The sequence below is a fragment of the Nothobranchius furzeri genome, chromosome 6 (assembly GCF_043380555.1).
Source record: "Nothobranchius furzeri strain GRZ-AD chromosome 6, NfurGRZ-RIMD1, whole genome shotgun sequence".
In the NCBI taxonomy this organism is placed as follows: Eukaryota; Metazoa; Chordata; class Actinopteri; order Cyprinodontiformes; family Nothobranchiidae; genus Nothobranchius; species Nothobranchius furzeri.
Genome location: NC_091746.1, coordinates 79,539,971 through 79,558,812, shown reverse-complemented (window position 1 = coordinate 79,558,812; position 18,842 = coordinate 79,539,971).

Below are 18,842 nucleotides of genomic sequence, written 5' to 3'. Positions count from 1 at the left end.
AGCCCAAGTCTAACTCGTCCAAATTTGAAACCAAAGCCTTTTCAAACAAGCGCTGTTCCTGAACCGACGCCACCTTTGTAGTTTTTCTTTATTGCAGCTCTGGTGCTAAACCTGTCAATTGTCCCTTTACAAAAATATAGTGCTGTGATTGGACAGACCTAAAATCGTTCGGGCCAATGGCAGACCTGTTGAGGTTACAATGGAGGGGGGCTGGACCGACTTGCAGAATAAAATCTTTTGCTGCTTCTACGGTTTGTCTACAGTACCTAAATATTGACAGCCCTTTGGCAGATGGAGAGAACCATATAGGACCTCAACCCTGGTCCTCAGTGTCCCCCCTCCCCGTTCTGCATGTTTTTCATGTCTCTGCTACAGCACACCTGGTTCACATATATGCATTGCCTCCTTAGGATGGCATCAAGTGCTGCAGAAGCCTGTAAATATCTCGTTCATTGAAGTCAGGTGTGTGGCAGCAGAGAAATGATGCTGTTGGAATCGGCAACATAGAAAACATGCAGGACAGTGGACCGGGGTTGAGAAGGAAAAAGGGGACGGGAATGCCAAACTCAAAATATAAACTGGATAAATTGCATTTCTTGTGGTAACGCTGTTTAATTGCTGACAGCTCAGCAGATTCATTGGTAACGTGTTGTGATTTTTAGTGTTGGAGCGAACTGGAAATCCCAGAGAAAACCCCCCATACAGCACAAGGAGACAGAAATAGGCACTTCCTTGACACAATCAACTACTCAGCTCTCTTCACATAATAATAACTAGAACATACGGCCGAGCCGCTCCTTTTGATGTATAATTAGTGGGGTTGCCCCGCTGCTGTTCGAGCCACATTAACATTCGGAAGGAGAATAAAGAAGGGCTAAAATCCTCTGGTGAATAACAAATATAAAGAGCTCAAATCTTCTAGTGCAGAACAATAAGTGGCTTTCGGGGTCAGGGCCCCAAATAAAGAGGAACAGGGAAATAATGTTTACAGCATTCAAATATTGAGTGAAATTATGTAGTGCTATGGATTAGGAAGGATCAGGTTGGTCCCACTAGACCTGAGTATAACTAAAAGCACACCTTTTATTGGCGCTAACTGGTATTAAAGGGATACTAGGCAGTTATGCTTGCTTATATCACCCCCTAGTGTCCATTTGTAGAAGCAAAACCATCTCCAAGCTATATATATATATATATATATATATATATATATATATATATATATATATATATATATATATATAAGGTAGGAAAACAAGCCTTTTAGTTTCAGAGAATTCTAATTTGAAATATCTCTCTAGATGAACATGATTTGTAGCCAAAAAGAAAGTTTCAAAAAAGAACCTGTATCTTATACTTAACTGTCAAAGTATTTTGTTAATTTATTTTTCCCAAAGTTCCCCATGAGTATGCTTTTTAGGGTTATTTTTTTTTTCAACGCGCTTGGTCCCCCTTCTCTGGTTTACAATTTAACACTCCATGCTCCACTTCAACCTGTCGCTAGTGCCTCCCTCTTATAAAAGAAAAGTGTAGAAAACATTAAAATTCATTAGACTGTATTTTTAATAAACTGGTACGCCTTCCCCATAGCTCACAGCAAATATTGGTTTAAAGCATTTAATATATTTTTGTACACTGAACCAGAGGGAACATTGTAATGTGATGTAAACAGGTCCTCTCAAAGCAAACAAAGCCAGCAACAAATGAAAGGACAAGCCATGAAAGGTGTTTGAACTGATATTAAGAATGCATGGAGCCATTTCAGAAAAGGGAAGAACAACTTGTTCTGTTGAAAGGCGTTTGATTGATTTTCAATTTTGAACTTCCGAATCCTAGTTATTGTTTCAGTTTTTATTTACACACTTTACATTTAAACTTGGACTTAGACGTTTCTGACTAAATGGGGGCATTTTAAAGACTGTTGGAAATGTAATAGTTATTGCATTTGGGAACTACAAAAATGATGTTGATTTTTTAGCAGCTCTCATCACTCTAAGCTGACTGAAGGTAGAAATGCTAATTCTGCACATTTATATGGTCCACTTTTGCCTCATTATTATATGGGGTGAATAAATTGAAACAAATAACAGTAAAATTTATCTCATTGAGACTGAACATGAAAACAGTCTCCTACATCTATCTCCTGCACTAGCTATCTTTTGTATATTCATTCTGTGTTTTTCTTCTGAGTGCATTTTTAAGTTCTGTTTTTAAACACAGGAATAGGTGTTTTATTGTGTTTTATTGTGTTTTATTTTTTATCTTGCTGACAGTTTCGATCACCCCTACGATCTTCATCAGAGCTAGCAGCGAACGGCTTCTCCATTTAACCGCGGGCATCAGAGGACGGTGTCGCCCTCTGATGCCCGCGCTCTCCTCTCCGATGACACAGTTCCATGCATGATCTAATGCAGGGGTCGGGAACCTTTTTGGCTGAGGGAGCCATGAAAGCCAAAGATTTTGAAATGTATTCTCTGAGAGCCACATTTATATAATACAACTATATATATATATATATATATATATATATATATATATGTATGTATGTATAATACAACTAAATGTGTGCAATTTTAAATAAAACCAACATTTTCTCATCACCTCTAGCTTATTGACGCCAAAAGCGCCCTTTCTCGTCACTTAAGTACGAAAAGGGGGCTTTCCCTTTTCTGACAGCAGATCCCAATGCAGCGTAAAACTGATGCGATGGGACGTCCGCAGCCGGGGCACCAAGCGAGCTCATTGTGCCGCACCCCAACCATATCCTCTTGTTATTTAACCTTCCCGTCACCCCTATCCCAACCATAAACATGTTGCTAGCTAACACTTTACACTTACAGTGACCAAGCGTTTGTTTCCCCACATAAAATTAGTCGGGTTTGGACCGAGGCAACGTGAGGCAGAAGTTTCAACTACCAAGGTGCAGGTTAGAAGCAGAGGGTATTTGTAACCTCCCCCTCGCCAGATGGTATGTTCTAACGTTCCCCTAGCTTGGGCGGCAAATCCGAAAATTCACAGTCAGAATGCATGGCAAACAAAAGCTTGGTTACTGTAAGAGTAACACATTAGGTAATAAGAGGGTTAAGGTTAGCATGAGGGTGAGGGGAAGGTTACAGATAGCAAAACGTTAAGGTTTAGGTGTGGTTAAATGAGCTGGTTCGGTGCCGCAGCAGCAGACATCCCATCGCGTCAGTTTTACCCTGCATTAGGATCTGCAGTCAGAAAGGAGAAACCCCCCTTTTCGTACATAAGTGATGAAAAAGGCACTTTTGGCGTCGGGTTTGACGTGGAGGATGACTGACCATGCGTTTGTTTTTGACGCGCTGGGAGTGAGAGTGCGTTGCTTAAACAGGTGCGGTAGAAAATGGATGGATGTTAATGCACGAGAATGTTTTTTGTGTTTAACACTGTGGTTTCTGTGAATTATCTGAGAGCCATATGCAGTCATCAAAAGAGCCACATACGGCTCGCAAGCCATAGGTTCCTTACCCCTGATCAAATGTGTAGACCCCTTGTCTCTGTTTTCAATGGCTTCCTTAATCCACCTTTTATATTTTTATTGTTCAGTGGTTCTGATCATTGTGTTGTCCCAGTCCATTTAATGGTTTTCCCTTGTGCAGTGGTCTGCTACGGCTGATTTCTTTATTGTACTTTCTGCTTCTTGTCTTGCTGCTCTTGTGTGTCTTCGGCATGTTTCCTTCTCACTCTTTCTAGAATGAAAACCATCAAAGCTAAATTGACGTACACACATCACTCACATTTACACTTCTGAGATGATTACAATCACTGTCACATGACTAAACAAATACACATCCTCACCCTCACCCTCTAAAACAGATAAATGCAATGAAAATGGAAAAAACATTGGTTGTTAATATGATCCAGTTTTATTTATCGGATCGATATCGATGTGTTAAAAAATGACTAACATCGGCCGATACCGATATTGATGCCGATATATCGTGCATCCCTAATATTAACGCAATAATTAAACCTCAAAGCTTAAAATAATACAAAGAAACAAGAAAAGAAACGAGGCTATTAATAATTGTAAATATTTTAATTGATCTGTATTTACTTTTTTTTTCCGTGTGTTCTGTCACTATTTTAGCCTGGTCTCTGGTCTCTTGAAAAGAACAGTCTGAGCTAACCTGGAAAAATACAGCTTAAATAAATAAATAAGTTTTCCATAAAATATTAAAAACAGAACTCCACACTTTTCTGTAAGACCTGGTAAAAAAAAAAGAAAGAAAAAAACAAACAAACAAACCCACCATCACAGCTTCCTTTTGTAAAACAACACAGACTTAGAGCATCCCTGCTTCCTGACCAACCCGTCTCATGGCTGCAGTTTCTGTGAGAGTAATGAGTGCAGTTAAAATTTTACAACTCGGAGATGGTGCCATGTTTGGTACATTTTTTATCATCTAAGAAAAAGCTTTTTGATGGTACGATTCCAGTGAAAATAAAACGAGACATGCATCCCACTGCTTTCAGTGTGTCTAGCAGCAGAAAGGTGACAACGTGCAGTTTCTTCAACGCCGAGCCCTAATGTGCACACTATAGTGCTGCCATAGCTGTTCTGTTGGGTAGAACATCAAGATGGAAGAGGAAGCTGTAAACAGGAACCCACTCCCGCTCTTCCCCCTTCCTTCCCTCCAGCAGAATAGTGCTGATGGACAAAATGGAAACCTGAAAACATGGCTCACTTTTTAGCTCTGTTTGAGTCAGCAGGGACATGAGGTGACACAGGTAAATTGGGGTCATCGAACAAAACACAGAACATAGCACTTTGCTTTGTTACCAAAGTAACCAGGTCTGAATGATTGATATGTTGACTAGAACATGTGATCGCTTTCATTTCTTCCTCCTATTTTGTGTCCTTCCACCATCACAGCTTCTTCTTTCATTCTCTGACAACCCAAAACACACACACACACACACACACACACACACACACACACACACACACACATATATATATATATATATATATATATATATATATATATATATATATATATATGGGGATATGGGGTGGGGATGGGGATCTTTAAGAAGGGTGACCTGAGGGTGTGTTCCAACTATAGGGGGATCACACTCCTCAGCCTCCATGGAAAGGTCTACTCCAAGGTACTGGAGAGGAGGGTCCGATCGATAGTTGAATCTCAGATTGAGGAGGAGCAATGTGGTTTTCGTCCTGGCCGTGGAACTGTGGACCAGCTCTATACCCTTGCAAGGGTGATGGAGGGGGCATGGGAGTTTGCCCAACCAATCCACATGTGCTTTGTGGATTTGGAGAAGGCTTATGACCGTGTCCCCAGGGGCACCCTGTGGGGGACGCTCCAGGAGTATGGGGTGGGTGGCTTTCTGTTAAGGGCCATTCAGTCCCTTTACCAGAGGAGCGTGAGTTTGGTCCGCATAGACGGTAGTAAGTCGGACCTGTTCCCAGTGAGGGTTGGACTCCGCCAGGGCTGCCCTTTTGTCACCGGTTCTGTTCATTATTTTTATGGACAGAATTTCTAGGCACAGCCGTGGTGTGGAGTGTGTCGAGTTTGGTGGCAGGAGAATCTCGTCTCTGCTTTTGCGGATGATGTGGTCCTCCTAGCTTCATCCAGCTCTGACCTTCAGCTCTTGCTGGGTAGGTTTACGGCCGAGCGTGAAGCGGCTGGGATGAGGATCAGCACCTCCAAATCTGAGACCATGGTTCTCGACCGGAAAAGGGTGGCTTGCCAACTCCTGGTCGGGGGAGAGGTCCTACCTCAAGTGGAGGAGTTTAAGTATCTCAGGGTCTTGTTCACGAGTGAGGGTAGGAGGGATCGGGAGATCGACAGGGCAGATTGGTTCATCATCTGCAGTGATGCGGACGCTGAGCCGATCTGTCGTGGGGAAGAGGGAGCTGAGCCAGAAAGCCAGGCTCTCGATTTACCGGTCGATCTACGTCCCAATCCTCACCTATAGTCATGAGCTTTGGGTAATGACCGACAGAACGAGATTGCAGAAACAAGCGGCTGAAACAAGTTTCCTCCGTAGGGTGGCCGGGCTCAGCCTAAGAGATAGGGTGAGGAGCTCGGATATTCGGGAGGGACTCAGAGTAGAACCGCTGCTCCTCTGGATCGAAAGGAGTCAGTTGAGGTGGTTTGGGCATCTGGTCAGGATGCCTCCTGGACGCCTCCCTGGGGAGGTGTTTCGGGCATGTCCTGCCGTCAGGAGACCTCCAGGTCGACCCAGGACACGTTGCAGAGGTTACATCTCCAATCTGGTCCAGGAACGCCTTGGGGTCCTGCCGGAGGAGCTGGTGGAGGTGACCGGGGATAGGACTGTCTGGAGCTCCCTAGTTGGGATGCTGCCCCCGTGACCCGGACCCAGATAAGCGGAGGAGGATGAGGACGACGACGGCCTTGGGGGGCATTTAAAATGAATAAACAAAAGCATAAAGGTGGCTGCACATTTTTTTGTATATAACTTGAAACTAACAATAATTCAAAATATTTCCAGGGAGCACCACAAAGTCACTTTAAGAAGGAAACAGTTTTGAAGGTCTGAGTCTCTGGGCCCGTGATGATGGTTTTTTGCTTTGGTTGAGGTTTGTTCCCAACTTGGAGCACCTATCCAATGCTAGAGAGCTCTGGGGGCTCAGGCAAGGCTTTGAAATGGCTTTTAAAGGTTTATGTGGAAGTTTAAATGCCTCACATTTTTCTACACTGCATTACACAAGTTAATAAATTCGATCAACTTTGCCTTGAACATTGATTTTGATTAAAATGCAATCCACCACAGACATCACTCTCATGCGACCAACACACAGACTACCAGTTGCTTAAAAATCCTATTATCCTATTAACTCTGAACAGATCTTTCAAAAATGTAGGTGTTCCATTTCTAATAAATAAAATATATATTTCTAATAAAAAAATTAAATAAAAAATATATATATGTGTATAATTTTTTATATTCAAAGGTACATGTGTGAGCATGCTCCAAGGTTTGACGATCCGACGGACCCTCCTCACCAGGACCCTTGAATAGATCTTATACCAGGGAGGCTCAGGAGTGTGATCCGCCTGTAGTTGGAACACACCCTGCGGTCCCCCATTTTAAATAGGTGGACCCCCACTTGGGCTGCCAATCCAGTGGAACACAGAAGTCTGAAGTATAGATAAATAATTAAACCTTTAAATAATTGATCCTTTTAAGGTTTTAGCAGGATTCTGTCAAATGTTTGACACTGCAGCCGAATCTAACAAATGACATTGTTATTTAAGTGTTGCTTGCAGACAACTTTGTCACCGCATGTTTCCACATGTGAGTGTAACGCTGATTTAGCAATGTAAAAGTGCTGCATTTTTAAAGTTCATGTCAAATAAATAGTCTGAGTCAAATTACTGGGCACAACAACTGTGGCATTTAGTGTGGTAAACAACTAGCCTAGTGAACTAGACCAAATTCTTGCTTTGCATAGTTTGGTCTAGGCACGCTCCATTGGAACCTCAGCAGCTCCTACCAGGATTCTGGCTAGCCAATCACAGCTCCCTAGAGGGGTTTCAAACACATAAAGAGCTGTGATTGGTCCACAATGGTGGGCCAATCATAGTGCTCTATCTGCTTAGTGAACAAATCACAGAGCTTTATCCGCTTTGTGGGCCAATCAGGGCACTCTATATGCCTGGTGGGTGGGATGATGCAACAGAGTGAAACAAGAGTATGTCACATTCATTGTCCAGTGGAATGCGGAGATCATTTGAAAGACAACGGTAGAACCCGCCCCACAACCGAGAGCCGTCAATGGAGCATGGCCAGACTAAATAATACATTTATTTAGTCTGGCTTGCCAGGCTAGTAAACAACAGCAACCAGAGCAGTCTATGTGCAGCATTGTTGCAGGAACAATACTGTTCAAGTAAGAATTAATATTTTAACGTTAATTTGACTGGAGAGAGCAAACTTACAAAGAGAGGCCTTCGAGTCTAAGCCTTTACCCAAAAACATTGTTATAAGCTTAACCATCCAGCCACCATACCACCATCATTCCAATATACCACCCCACTTCGCTTATATTTTAGGTACTTTCACTTACCTTACTTTTATTCCTAAATACAGAGAGCTGGAGCTTTTTTAATGTTCATTTCCATGAAAGTCCAGCTTATACATATAACATCATCATCAAACTTTATTTATAAAGCACCTTAGGCACAGAGGATGCTGCCAAGGTGTGTAAAATAAAGCAAATAAAACCAACATAGACAATTAAGCTCAACAAAGGGAAAATTACAAAGTAAGAGCATGTAAAATACCAGCTACAGCTAACCCACAGAGTTATAATACAAAGTCCAATGAACAAAAGTGGTGTGTTACTTCTTTCTGTTAGAATAAGATGCTCAAAATAAAAATCGGGTCTTTGGGATCCTAAAATGTAGTTGACATTAGTGACCTACATAGACATGCATTGCATACTTCTATGGCAGGTGCAAATTATAAAAAGAACAGATTAAAGGTGATAACAATAGGAACTTGCCCATTTAAATGGCAGATCACAAAGAAAAAAAAATCACAAAACCCTCAATTTTTGAATTCTGAAGAACTTTCATGTCAAGAAAGTCATCATGCAGATTGTTGGGTTTGTAAAGCTGCAAACAAATGTTTTTTCTGCACGGGAAATGGATGTTTTCTCTGACAATTTTCAAATGGTACTTTTCACTAAATGATTTTTGATTTTTAACTCTGCATCTTCTTATTGTTACGCCATGCTTCATGGGGTTTGTTCAATCGATTATCTATGTACATGTAAAACCTTGCGAAGAAATGCACTTTGGAAAAAGTTCTGCTTTGACCAGTACATCAATACAGTCAAAATAAACTGCATTTCTTCAAACTGAGGTTGTGCCCATTTGAGTCTGTGGTTGGTAAACATGTTTAAATAAGTAAAAATATGCAACTCCGAGCGCAGCACTGTTGGTGAAGGTTGGGCTGCTGTTTGTGGCATAACCGTCATTCTGAGCTGCAGCCGTTGAATGTTACCTGTTTTGTGCAGTTATTTATTGCAAGTGTGAATGGAGTTGTGCTTTTTCCACAACATGAAATACATCCATTCTTCTTCAAAAGTCTTGATCCATCACTCAAAACCTAAACAAAACCTCTCATATGACTTTCATTCAGAAAAAGCACGACTCCATTCACACTTATTTAAACATGTTTACCAACCACAGACTCACATAAAGGCACTGAAAGTGACAGCATCAACCCACAGATGAAAACGAATGTAGAGTAAAAATAAAACAGTCTACAAAGCAGCTAGTTCACACTTACTGTTGCTGTGTGTGTGTGTGTGTGTGTGTGGGGGGGGGGGGGGGGGGGGATTGCAGTCCAGTCAGAAACAAAGTATTTCTGTTAGAATGTGGTGCTTCTCTTAGATTGTGGACCTGAAAGCTGCAGAAAAAAGTGTAATGGGAAATGGCCTGTATTTGTGTAGAACCTTCTAGGTTTCCACAACCCCCCAAGGCACTTTAACACAAACAACACAAATAACATTCATCCATGCACACACTGATAGTGATGTTAAGCTACAGGGGCACCCGGGCCCTCAGGTCTACCCACCAGAACCTTCTAGAAGTTCCAAAGACCAGATTTAAAAGTTGAGGTGATCGCTCCTTTCGGACTGTTGCACCCCAACGTTGGAATGATCTTCCTTTATCCTTACCTAGCATTGATAGTCTGGGCATTTTTATTTAAAGCTGCTTTTACTTAAACCTTTTATTTTCTTATTTTTAACTCAAATTTGTAATCTTTCATCTGTTTATGAACTGTTAAACTTTATGATTTTATTTTTTCTGATGTTAATATAATTCTGTTTTGAGATCATTATGATTTTATGCCTTAGTTTTATTTTGTTTTAATCTATGTGAAGCACTTTATGATTCTATGTCTGTGATTAGTGCCATATAAATTAAATGTACTTACTTACTGACGGAAGCAAGGCTGCTGAGTACTGGCACCACCGGTCTCTTCCGTCACCACCAGCAGGTAAGTGTCTTGCCCAAGGACACAACAGCAGCATTTTCTGCTGGGAGCTGGGATCAATCCTATAACCCTTCGATTACTGAACAACCCACCCTACCTCCTGAGCTACTGCTGCCCACAAATAATAAATAATGGCCATTTCTGTTGTAGTTGATTTTCTAGAAGGAAATAATAGACCCAACATTAGTTCTTTGTGTAATCGTACTGCTGCACCACACAGATGATCAACAGTTTATTATTGGCTCTGTTAAGGAGCTAATTTACCTCATTATTGAATTAGAAAACACTGTAGATTAGTAGGTTTCATACAAAAAAACCTAGCAAACCAAAACAGCTGAAAATCCTCCCCGTCATTTGGAGCTCACACCATTACAGAAGGTTTTGGCCATGAACTGGAGTCAATTCTGATGGTAGCTAAATATCCTGCAAACTAATAGAATTAGGGAAGCTATCAGAAAGCCTTCACTGTATCTGCATCTACAGCTGATTAACATTTTCATTTAGTCCAATTCAAGGTGGTTGCTACAGCTAATGATCGGTAGCACAAACAAAAGCGGCTAAACAGCAGGCAGTTGAATGTTAGCACATATTCTAAGGCCCTTTTTAGAAGACACACCATGCTGGCAAATAAACATAATATCGCCACCACGGTGTGTCTTACGAAAGCGTCGTGGCATCATGGTGATGCGGCAACTTTGCAGCTTTCATTCCTCCATGTTCGTTCCCACAGTAGTAATATTGCCACAGTGCCAGACTTGGGAATGAATATTACGCCTTGATGCAATAAAGGGGGGCGTCATGATCATGTAGGGGGTTACTGCCGAGTTTCGGTCAGGAATTGTGTTGAAAATGAAAGTAAACACGGGCAGTAAGTTTCACTTCAGAACCAGTTCAGAACCAGTCTCTCCATTAGAGCTGGGGCTCAGATCACCAGAGACTGCACGAGGACTGTGGAGGACAGCCACCTTTAGGAGCTGCTTATCAAAAAAACTTAATGAGCGCGGCTTCAACTGCAATAAAAAGCAAGTTTTACCGCAGAGACACCCCCCCCCCCCCCCCTTAATGCTATCGTGTATGTCATGGTCTGGGGTGTGTCCTCCTCTCAGTGCTAAACCTTCTCTGAGCTTCTCCTGCAGGAGGGCGTGTCAAGGAGTGGACAAGCTGCAGTCCATCTGCTCATCAGTTGGCCAGGGACATATAAGCTGCTGGGAGACATCTTCGCTGGATGATTAGCTCAACTTGGATTTCCACCACCACCACCACCACCACCACCTTTCACCCCGTTCCGCAACCTACCGGACCAGTCCCACTGTCTCCCAGCTGGTCCCTGTCTGCCCACTCCTACCGACCACCCACCTTACCGGATCCTGCTATCAGTTCCGTGCTCAGCTCCTCCAGTCCTTCAGCAACCTGGAAGCCCAGTCTCCTGTGAACCTGCAAGTATGCGTTTCCACCTCCTACTCCTCATGGACTCCCCTCAGACCAAGCCCCCACCACCACCCGGTTTCCCCTGGATCACAAACTGTAAGTCAAGTCCCGACCCGCACCTTTATTTGTCCTGGTCACCAACTTCCACTAACTCTCTCCCTGTCTCTAGATACTACAACCCCCCACCCCCCCGGAGTCCCAGCTGTATTTTTCTGCTGCGCTTTTAGTTCTCGTTTTTACAAATAAAACCATTTTTCTTGCCATATCCGGACTCTGTGACTGATTCTGCATGTCGTGGGTCAGACTCCCCCCCCCCCCATCATCATGACAGTGTAATTTTCTTGTGAAGCGGACACGATTGCACCACATTACCGTCACGGTCTGACTACTTATTTACGACCTAAGGCTCCCTGTTGCCAGCTCAGAGTTGCGGCATATTGGCGAAATTCTTTTCTGAAGGGGGGGGGGGGGGTGGGGGGGTACTCAAAATCGCTCCAAGGGCTGCAAATAGCACCCGGGACAAACTTTGGACATGATGCTGTTTTTTTAAACTGTTTGTGTTATTTTCTTAATTAAACCATCTTGTCTCAAAATGTCCTGATCTTAGAGTACAAGTGACATGAAAGCTGGTGATTGCTATGCTTTTCTTGAGGGAACGTGAGATCTATAACTTACTATGTTAATTGAGTCTTCCTCATCCTTTTTCACCATTTGCTGCCAATTGTAACGTTTCGTTGTAATTAAGTGTCTGACTTTCATTAGGTTGACATTGTTTCTCACCATTGCCATTGTGGGACATTGGGTATCATGTCTAACGCAACATCCCGCCAAACTGGATCTCATTGTAAAGGGTGAGCATCTTTTTTGCCTTTGATTGTGTTTAACCACTCTGTCCAGCCTTTATCCTTCCATGCTGGTGTTTACCATCCAGTTCACGTCTCTTTCATGTTCGACTCTATCAGATTGACGTGTTTTTGGACATCACAGACTCCAGGTTTAGCTTTGAGAGCTACATTTTTTATTAGAAGAGTTCTGAGACTGACACAGTCTCTCAAACTGTCCAACTTTAAGCCACCAATATGGACAGACCCTAAAGTGGCTTTGACTGTTGGTAAGCCATTTGCACACCATGAATTATTCATCCCACCTGTCGATATGGAGTTCTTAGCATTTTCTTGGCAAGTTTAATTCTATTTTACTGAGGACATAATTAAAATATTGATATACAGTTACTTCTCAACACTGTTTTTATTTTATTTTTTTGTCGTTAGTACAAACCTACATGAGTTTAAGCTGTTTCCTGTTCACTGAAGATATTTTCCAACCTTTGAAAAGACTGCACGCATTAAACTGTACCTTGTAGACAGTCTGGGATGTTTTAGGAATGATTTCTTTCAAATGCCTTCCTTTTTGAGAGAATGTACAGGCATAAACCTTCATTACTTAAATCATGAGTTCACTAATGGTTGAATGAATCTATGTTTGTCTATAATGAGTGTTTTCTCTGGTCAAGCTGTTAACTGTTTGCCTTGTTGTTTCGTACTTGAGCTTCATAAGACTCTTATTTCTTGCACTTTCTGCCTCATGGAAACTAAACTGAGAAGAATTCAGATACCTGAAGCAACTCTGAATGATTAATAAGACTGTCTTGCAACAATTTTTAAAGTTCCAGTGATTCCATGCAGCTCACACGAGAGAATTGAGAAATCTTGTCAAAATTTTGAGGCATTTTCAGGTAAATCCAGCTTGTATTTTGCTTCCAAGAGGATCCCAGTGAGATCCTGGCTTTGGAACGACAGTGTAGTTAAATATTCATTCATCGGGATAAGGTATTATCACTAAAACATAACATTCTCTGTAGTTCATTTGCTGATCCTTTTGATCAAAAGGCTCACGTTTAGGTGGACCAGGCATCAGGTAAGGATGCATTTCCATGCCTTCCAAAGGAGGCGTTTCCCTCCAGGAGAACTTATATATCACAGCTGGCCAGGGAACAACTGGGAATGCCCGTCTGAATTGGCTCGAGATGGGAGCTGGAGAGAAGGAGATGCAGTAAACCGTCAGCTTCTCCTATTTTTAATGTGCTCTAAAGGCAATGACAGTTTAGCCTTCTGCTTGTTGCATTATTACTCACCTCCTGGGTTGTTTTGGATGCTTCACAGCTTCTCGTCTCTTTCAGATTAAAAGCTGCTGAAGCTCCAGCTGAGGAGAACCTGTGTGAAAACCAACAACAACACAAAAAAGTCCAGACCCAGCTGTGCCTTAATTCAACAGAAATTTTCAGGTGGGCATGTGTGAAAATTGACTCCACGGTGAAATATCTTAAGGATCAGCAGACTGTGCTCATGAAAATCAGCATTTTTAATAATGGTTAGAGTGGCTGCTGCATGCTCTTTTCTGCTGACTTGCTTGTTACTGTCCTGATTGTGGATGTTTATCAAATGTGATAATTCAAGAACATGACTCATTAAAGGCCACTGAGAAACCATTTTTACTTGTTATTTTTGAAATATGATCATCATTCTGAGTTTAACATGCAGACAACACGTGAATATAGTCTCCTACCCCGTTTACTGCATTAGCCGCCGATAGGCAATAGATGGAGAAATGCTCAGATTAGAAAAGCCAATCAGGGGAAGGCTGTTGTTGGCTTAGCATCCAGGAGAAAGCAGAGCACGTCTCTGCTAGAAGATAACTGTTAGCATTAGCAACTCCACCACACAGCAGAACTCCTCCAGGCTTGTGTTATTTGTGGAGATAAAACATCAAAATTGCAGAGCGAACAGAGTTGGTAGAGTCACGTTGCTGTTCACCAATCAGAGGTGAGATGTCCAAATACCAGGAAATAAAACTCCAAATTCTGCTTTGTTCTGCTCACCTCTCTTCTGGATCACTACTAGTTCCTGAAACAGGAGCGCCAGAGCTTTTCCCCCACAGAGATCGACTCACAAGTCATTCATTCATACCGGAGACAACTGGAAATGTGTGAAGTTGGTCATTAAGAAGCCACATTCATAGCTTCTTGAAATTTGCTAAACAAACCGATACTTCTGGTAAAAGAATGTATCAAGTTGTGAAATTTGTGTTATTTATTTCATAAACAACTGACCAAAGCACCTCACAACACTAAAACAGACAGACACAACAGACTAAATAAAAGCCAATAAAAGCAAATCAAAACAACCAAAAACGAAAGATAAAATCACAATCTAAAAGCCATGTATGATCAAGTTGAGCAAGTCTGACAAAAATATTTAGTTACTAAAAAATAAAATAAAAACATATGGACAAGTATAACAATGTTTTTTTTAGTATTTAGAACACTTTTAAAAATTATTGTATCTTGTTTAAACATAATATTTTGATACCTTAAAGTGTGCACTGATACGACAATTTGGGTCCCGTTATCATTGTTAGTGCATTATTAAGCATTAATAAACTATTAATTAAAGAATTACAATTAATGCTAATATTAAGTAATGCATTACTAAGCACGACATTCCAATCACAGTGCTTTAATGGTTTGTTGGGCCAATCGCATCGCTCTTTTAGCGAGGTAGGTGGGATGTCCCTGCAAACAAACATGGCTGCCGTTCGAAATGGTCCAATCACAGGTATCAGCCAGGTAAACTACAAATCAAGATGGCTGCCGGTCAGTAGTGGTCCAATCATAGCGCTCTAGAGATTTCATGGGCCAATCACAACACTAAGTAGGTGGGATGTTATTGGAAAAAAACAAACGTGACTAGTCGGCGGTCAGCCACTCGTTTGAAACGGTTTTGGCATCAAGTTTGGACTATTATGACTTTAGCTTTTGTTTGAGTCAAGATCAGATAGAAGTACTAACGTTTATTTAGGAAAAGGATATGTTTTGCATCTTCTTTGACAGAGTTTGGTGGACTGCCTCATTGACCGACATCTGTAGCGGTGAGTACGTCATGACTTGCCAGGCTAGAATAAACTGAATCGATATCATCATGCAGGTATCTAATAAATACTCAATACCAACGTTAGATCAATTCTATCGATATTTTAGATCGATCCGCCCTGCCCTACTGGACAATTTGTGTCCATAGGCTCCAATGATACGTTTTTGTGCCAAAATGGGAGTTGGCCACCTCTGCCATTTTGACCGTGTCACAGGTTCAATCAAGCCCAGACAATTCCTTAAAAGGGGAAAGGGGTGGAGCTGAGGGTGGGGCTGTAAGGCTGGGATCAAATGACAACACCCGTCGAACTGAAGCGATATAGCTACAAGCTAACCCAAAGCTAATGCAGAGGTGGGAGCTAAGCTAACGGAGGTAGCTACCTAGCTACAACCGGAGTTAATTGTGCACAACACTGGAGCTTCTGAGTCAGAGGTGCACCAGGCTGACTGCTGTGTAAAACCGTGTGGAACACAGAGGTCTCCCGAGAGCTCCACAAGCTGACAGCCCGCGCAGCAGACAGGAGCCATTGCAGTCAGAGATGCACCGAACTGCTGCTGAGGGAAGGGAGACCATACCGATAGTCGGAATCCAGCTCCACCAGCATGTCATATTTCAACCCATTTTCAAAAATGCAGCATTTTGTTAAATGCACTGGATTTTACCCTATTATATTTCAATTTAATGGTTAAACAGTACATATTAAAGTCTAAGCTTAGCTAGCGCAAGAGCGGCAGTGAGCAAAAATCATCAACATAATTACATAAATATAGTTTTACTTACCGAAAAAAATGAAGTAGAGACTCCTTGGATGCTCTTTTACTGCAATTAATACCACAGCAAGTCATTTTGTCCAACAACTGCGCAAATAATATCCAAAAAGAATGCGCAAAAGGCAAAACTATTGGTGTAAGTTGAGAGACTGAAAATGGTGGAACAGTTTTAAGTCGAGGCCGAGGCTCAGGCTGAGGCCTTTCCCTGGAGCTAGCTCTGCGGTCACGTGGGTCTGATGCTCATTAATTATTCAGAATTTTAGGTATTTAATACACTTAAACAGAAAAGTGACAAAAACATTCACCCCCCTCAGAGTTGTCATGAGTGTAAACTAGATCTGTTAAACCTAAAACATGTTTTGGTACCAGGCTGTAAACATGTTTATTTCTGCTGTGGAATTGGTATTTTTAACATGGGAGTCAATGAGGATTTGCTCGCTTCTGACACCAGCCCCTAGTGGATGAGGGTGGAACTGCATTTTTTTCACTTCCTGTTTTGCTTCATATCCAGACCCGAATTATGGGGACTTGGGTGTTACCAACATTTAGTGTTACATATGTAGCATTTGAGCAGCTAAATGGAAACCAAATCTCCATCATACTTGCCTCTAAATGTTGGCACACATGCAACTGTGTACATGACTGAAATTCTTTCTGGGGTAGAAAAAAACAAAACTAAACTAAAAGCTATCAACCATTGAAGCCTTAATAGTTCTCACTTGAAAAACTTTAATTCTGTCATTCGGTGTAGTTCTGTGGATTAGCAGTCTTGCGTAAAAAATACAGATGCAAGACGTGAGCTTCTGAATGTTGACAACCAGGGATTAAGAACAGGTCTGACTGGGGTTGAATATGTGTTCAGCAGAGCATGTCATACACGACTGCTCTGTCTAAGAAAGCAGTGTAAGAACAGACTTAAATACTTGAAATAATCTTTTGAAAGCCTGAGAAATTTTTTTCCCCTTTTTTTCTCTGTCTTATGACTGGCATTTTTCATCGTTCCCATGGCAATACTCAGTCTAGCCTGCGTTTTAAACTGGAATTGTCAGAGGAGAGTACAAATAATCCCTCTTCAAGGTGAGGACATATGAAAAATGACTGGTTTTTGTCATGTAATGTCATTTTTCTGAAGGATTTTCCAGGATGTCTGACACAAGAGGAAGTGAATCTCATTTTAGTGGCACTATGCCAAAGAGTTTATGCCAGCGATTGTTGCGCACATCAGCAAAGCTCACGGCATAAATATTGTCTGCTGCAATGTTCTTTACAAGTTCAACTGAAATGTAGAGGCACCACGAAAAGCTAAAATGTTCTGTATTTCAAGTGAAGGTTTTTTGTCCCTTTTTGCCTCCTAAGTGCTGCTGCGTGCTCAATGTATAGCTGCCATTTTGGTTTTCAGTCCTGGACCAAGGCAAGGCAAGGCAGCTTTATTTATAAAGCACATTTCAAACACAGAGGCAGTTTACAATTACCAGGACATGACATGAAAACAACATAAAAACACACATTAAAATACACACAAATGGAAAAGCTAAATGGAAGACAAAGTTACTGTACAGATTACAGTGGAGATGACACATGATCCGAAACAATTAATTTAAAGGCTGATGAGTGCATTAGGGGTTTTAGTTTTGTCTTAAACAACACGAGGGTTGGGGCACATCTGAGGTCATGGGGAAGCTGATTACATAGGTGAGCAGCATAGTAACTAAATGCATCTTCACCATGTTTTGTTCTGACCAGAGGTTCTACCAGCTGATTGTTTCCAAGGGATCTCAGAGCCCTAATGGGTGTTCATACAGGAATGAGATCGGACATGTACTTTGGTCCCATGCCATTGAGTGATTTATAAACTAGTAGTAGCTCTTTGAACTCTATTCTGTAGTTTACTGTCAGCCAGTGTAGGGATCTAAGAACAGGAGTGATGTGCTCTTGTTCTTTTATTTGCTGCTAGCTCAGTATCTAACCCACTTTGGCCAAAGATTGACTGACTAATAAATTAACCTTACATGTGTTAAATGATTGCAAATGTAAACAACACACACACACACACACACACACACACACACACACACACACACACACACACACACACACACACACACACACACACACACACACACACACACACACACACACACACACACGTTACTGCCTGCTTTTGGAAATTGGGATTCCAAATATATTTTTTGTTGTTGGCTCTAAGAAATGTTCTAGTTCCATGCTTTCGTTCTTTTTAAACACAGAAACAGTTTTGTTTACCTGTTTTGTAGCTACAGTTTAAAAAGAACGAAAGCATGTAATTAGAACCACGACACAGCAAGAACACACCTAAAATGTTCTAGTTGATAAGTAAGACTGGGCTGTTTACTTGAAACTGAGCATTTTAACAGCCACAGCCAAAGTGACCAAGTCACTCTTCAGGTCAATGTTGAATTCATGCCAGGTCGTCGAAAAAAGCGCCATGTTTTTCCAGATTGACTGTAGTTTCAATCTCATTAGCCTCAAAGATTTTTAATCAGGCAAACTTAAATTTAACAGAATTTATGCAACCTTCTTAAAAATCAAGACAATCACTTCTTTAGGTCTCAAGCTGACTAATTCAATAGTCAAACCACCGGAGGCTGGCATGCAACCTTGAGGTAATGCAGTAATGGTTGCAGAGGAGACCGATCAATGGAAATGCTTTAACCTTTCA